This window comes from Capsicum annuum, unplaced genomic scaffold (assembly GCF_002878395.1).
Source record: "Capsicum annuum cultivar UCD-10X-F1 unplaced genomic scaffold, UCD10Xv1.1 ctg71648, whole genome shotgun sequence".
Classification (NCBI taxonomy): domain Eukaryota; kingdom Viridiplantae; phylum Streptophyta; class Magnoliopsida; order Solanales; family Solanaceae; genus Capsicum; species Capsicum annuum.
The window spans coordinates 8,194-13,445 of record NW_025881486.1 but is presented as its reverse complement, the minus strand read 5'-3'; positions in this window follow the sequence as shown (position 1 = coordinate 13,445).

Below are 5,252 nucleotides of genomic sequence, written 5' to 3'. Positions count from 1 at the left end.
TCATTTGCCAAATCCAAATCCAAATCAGAAGCCGAGCCGAGCGAGCAACGACGACGACGGCGCGAGGCATCTCTATTTTTTTGCCTCACTTATCATGTGGAGTAAGTGTTCGTTAATATAAACACTACAAGGTTTCCTTCTCCCACCAATGTGGGAGAATTAGTGGACTTTCCACTTTGGGAGTATACCTTCTAAATTAGTATCTCCTTCCTTCCACAATTATTCTCCATTTTTTCCGTTCACACTTCATTCATATACTATGAACCCAACAATCTCCCACATGAATGGTGAATGGCTATTTTTCGTAAAAGTTTTACGGACAAGTATGTGATCATCAAGCAAAGACTGATTGCATCTGGATAAGTGAGTTTCCCTTTGAACTTTTCATAGTGAACATGCATCGGATGCACTCGGTCAATCGGTAGATTTGATATCGTTGAACCGTCGAGCTTTAATGTACACCTAGACAACAATGTCACACAACCAGCCTTTTACCGTTTATGGTTCTTACGGTTTTGTTCTTTTCAGCCATGAACACGTCCCGGTTTTCATGAGAGCTTAGAGAATAGGCCTTTACTAACATTCTCTTTGAAGCGGCTTCCACTTCACCCACACATAGGTGATTTCTAAACGTTCAATCCTGTAGATTACACTGTTTGGTCAAATCTGCTAAACTTAGATAATCATTAAAAGACTTTTCACCTTAAGTCTTATCCTTGTTTACTATACATTGTCTACATCATGAGAATGGGTTGAGTATTTGACAATGTTGAACCTGTCAGACACAACTTTGTTTGATCTCCTTGAACCTAGCTCTTGGGATCTCCAGTCTGCTAGGTAGAGTTACCGCCATGCTGACTTGTCCTAGGCCTTAAACCCATTCTCTTGGATGTCCTTTCTACTCCTTCTCTAGATAGATCTTTTGTAAGTGGATCTGACACATTATCCTTTGACTTTATATAGTCTACAGTGATAATTCCACTAGAGAGAAGGTCTCTAACGGTATTATGTCTTTGTCTTATATGACGAGATTTATCGTTATACATCATGCTCTCTGCCCTACCTATTGCCGCTTGGCTATCACAGTGTACACATACTGGTGCCACTGGCTTGGGCCAATACGGAATATCTTCCAAGAAATTTTGGATCCATTCTGCTTCTTCACCGGCTTTATCTAATGCGATAAATTCAGATTCCATTGTAGAACGATCAATACAAGTCTGTTTGGATGATTTCCAAGAGACTGCTCCTCCACCGATAGTGAATACATATCCACTTGTGGATTTTACTTCGTTCGATTCGGTAATCCAATTTGCATCACTATATCCTTCAAGTACCGTAGGATATTTATTGTAGTGCAAAGCATAATTTTGAGTGTATTTAAGATACCCCAAAACTCTTTTCATTGCCATCCAGTGAGTTTTGTTGGGATTACTCGTGTACCGACTCAATTTACTGATAGCGCATGCTATGTCTGATCGTATATAGTTCATTATATACATTAAATAACCCAATACTCTTGCGTACTCCAATTGTGAGTCACTTTCACCGTCATTCTTTCGAAGTGCAAAGCTCGCATCCAATGGAGTCTTGGCAATACCGAATTCCATATACTTGAACTTGTCAAGTACCTTTTCGATATAATGAGACTGTGACAATGCCAACCCTTGTGGAGTTTGATGAATTTTTATACCTAAGATCATATCTGCAACTCCAAGGTCCTTCATATCAAACTTGCTCTCGAGCATTCATTTTGTTGCATTTATGTCAGAAATGTCTCTACTGATGATCAACATATCATCCACATATAAACATACAATGACTTGGTGATTTGAAGTGTCTTTAATATAAACACGTTTATCACATTCATTTATTTTGAATCCGTTTGCGAACATGGTTTGGTTAAACTTTGCATGCCATTGCTTAGGTGCTTGTTTTAGTCCATAAAGTGACTTAACAAGTTTGCACACCTTATTTCTTTTCCTGGAACCACAAAACCCTCAGGTTGTTCCATGTATATTTCTTCCTTCAAATCTCCATTTAGGAATGTGGTCTTCACATCCATTTGATGGATTTGAAGATCATATACCGCCGTCAAGGCAATTAACATTCGAATCGAGGTTATCCTTGTTACCGGCGAGTATGTATCAAAGTAATCAAGGCCTTCCTTATGTTTGAAGCCTTTTACTACATGTCTTGCCTTATATTTGTCAATAGTTCCATCTGCCTTCATTTTTCTTTTGAAGATCCATTTAGACCCTAAAGGTTTATTTCCGGGAGGAAGGTCAACCAATTCCCATGTATGGTTGTTTAAGATTGAATCAATCTCACTATTGACTGCCTCTTTCCAAAGGGATGAGTCTGACGAAGACATCGCTTCTTTAAATGTTTGAGGCTCATTTTCTAAGAGAAATGTTACAAAATCCGATCCAAACGAAGTTGACGTTCTTTGACGTGTACTACGTCTTGGATTTTATTCATTATGTACATTCTCACTTGGTTCATCTCGAGGTCGTTTAGATCCTTCACTAGACTGTTCATGTCTAATTTTATACGGGTAAATGTTTTCAAAGAATTCAGCATTGTCTGATTCAATTACCGTATTTTCGCTAATATTCAAATGTTCGGATTTATGAACCAAAAATCGACATGCTTTACTACTCTTAGTATATCTTATGAACACGCAGTCCACCGTTTTAGGTCCTATCTTAACCCTTTTAGGTATAGGAACTTGAACCTTCACTAGACATCCCCACACTTTGAAATATTTCAAGTTAGGTTTCCTTCTTTTCTATTTTTCGTAAGGAATTGATTGTGTCTTACTATGGGGAACTCTGTTGAGTATACGATTGGCCGTAAGGATAGCCTCCCCCCATAAGTTTTGCGGTAAACCAGAACTTATAAGTAAGACATTCATCATTTCCTTTAAATTTTGCTTTTTTCTTTCCGCAATTCCATTAGATTGAGGTGAATACTAGGTCGTAGTTTGATGGATTATTCCATTCTCTACACATATTTGTGCAAAGGGAGATTCATATTATCCTCCCCTATCACTTCTTATCATTTTGATCTTTTTGTCTAACTGATTTTCAACTTCAGTCTTATATTGCCTAAACGCATCTATTGCTTCATCCTTACTATTTAGCAAGTAGACATAATAGTATCTAGTGCAATCGTCAATAAAAGTTATGAAATACTTTTTCCCACTACGAGATGGTGTTGACTTCATATCACAAATGTCAGTGTGTATTAAGTCTAAGGGATTGAAATTCCTTTCAACGGACTTATAAGGATGCTTCGCATACTTCGATTCCACACACGTTTGACACTTTGATTTATTGCACTCAAAGTTTGGCAAAACTTCTAAGTTAATCAATTTTCATAACGTTTTGTAATTAACATGGCCCAAACGTTCATGCCATAAATCATAAGACTCAAGCAAATAAAACGAATTCAACCTTTTATTCATTTCAACAGTCATTACATTCATCTTATAAAGGCCCTCCGTGAGATAGCCTTTTCCTACATATATTTCTCCTTTGATAACTATAATTTTTCCAGAAACGGTTACACATTTGAATCCGTTCTTATCTAGGAGTGAAACAGAAATTAAGTTCCTACGTAACTCCGAAATATATAGCACATTGTTTAGTGTCAATACATTGTCGGAAGTTATCTTTAGACAAATTTTTTTTGTTCCCTCCACCTTAGCAGTAGCGGAGTTGGCCATGTAAAGCATTTCTTCTACTTGAGCTGGAGCAAATGACGAGAACAACTCTTTGTTTGCGCAAACATGGCGTGTGGCACCAGAATCCATCCACCATTCACGTGGATTCCCCGGCAAGTTGCATTCCGTGAACATAGCACATAGATCGTCATAATCTTTGTTGGACTCAATTAGATTCGCTTGGTCCTTTTTCTTTCCTTTCTTCGGGGCTCGACAGTCTGTGGACTTGTGGCCAATTTTGCCACAGTTGAAGCATTTTCCCTTGAACTTTTTCTTGGGTTGATTGCTTTCATGTTCAACTTTCTTTCTTTTCTTCGAGTTGTTTTGGCCATCTTCGACAATATGTGCTTCATTCATTGTAGAATTTCCCTTTTACCTTTCGGCAGCTTTATTGTCCTCTTCAATATGAAGTCGGACAATAAGATCTTCAACGGTCATCTCCTTGCGTTTTTGCTTTAAGTAGTTTTTGAAGTCTTTCCACAAAGGTGGTAGCTTCTCAACTATTGCTGCTACTTGGAAAACATCATTCACAATTAAACCTACAAAACAGTTTATGTGAGTATTTAAAACATTTTTAATTTGTTCAACTAAGGTATTTTTCAAAGAAATACCTTCTGTTAGGAGATCATGTATGATGACTTGCAACTCCTGTACTTGAGAGACAACAGATTTGCTATCAATCATTTTGAAGTCCAGGAACCGTGAAACAAGGAATTTCTTAATGCCCGCATCCTCCATTTTATATTTCCGTTCAAGTGCCCCCCACAGTTCCTTTGATGTCTTAGTTCCACTATAGACATTGTAGAGGTCGTCTTGGAGACCACTCAGAATATAGTTCCTGCAAAGGAAATCCGAGTGTTTCCAAGCTTCTACAATAACGAAGCGGTCTTTGTCCGAGGTTTCCTCGGGCACCTCAGGAGCGTCTTCGCTAGTGAACCATTATAGACATAGAGTGGTGAGGTAAAAGAATATCTTTTGTTGCCACCGCTTGAAGTCAATGCCAGAAAATTTTTCGGGCTTCTCCGCCGGTGCCATCGTTGGCGGAGCATATGTGCGACTTGATATGGCAATATTATTTGCCCTACAGACGTAGTCGCATCCATCATTTGACAGTCAGTTGTCATTTTTCCTGTCATCACAAGACAAAAAACTTAGTATTTTTCAGAATATTATTTATAAAGTTAAATAACTTGAAACAATTCTTCTTGTTTCTAGTTAACGATGAAGTTTTTATTACTTCGAATCGTTAACCGAATGAACCTTAACTTGTGATGAAATTTTTATGTCTTCTAATCACTAGTTAAATTCAAGCAGAGTAGAAAGCCTAAGTTTTAATCTCCAAAAACAAGCAATACAGATTCTGTAAGATTATTCCTTAAGATTGTTATTTTCCACAATACGGGTACGTAGAATCTGTATAATAGAATAACAACTTCAACTCGAGTTCAAGTATGAACAAGAACACAGTGAAGTTGAACAAATACCCTCAACACAAGATCAAAATGATCTTTACAAGTGGTGTATT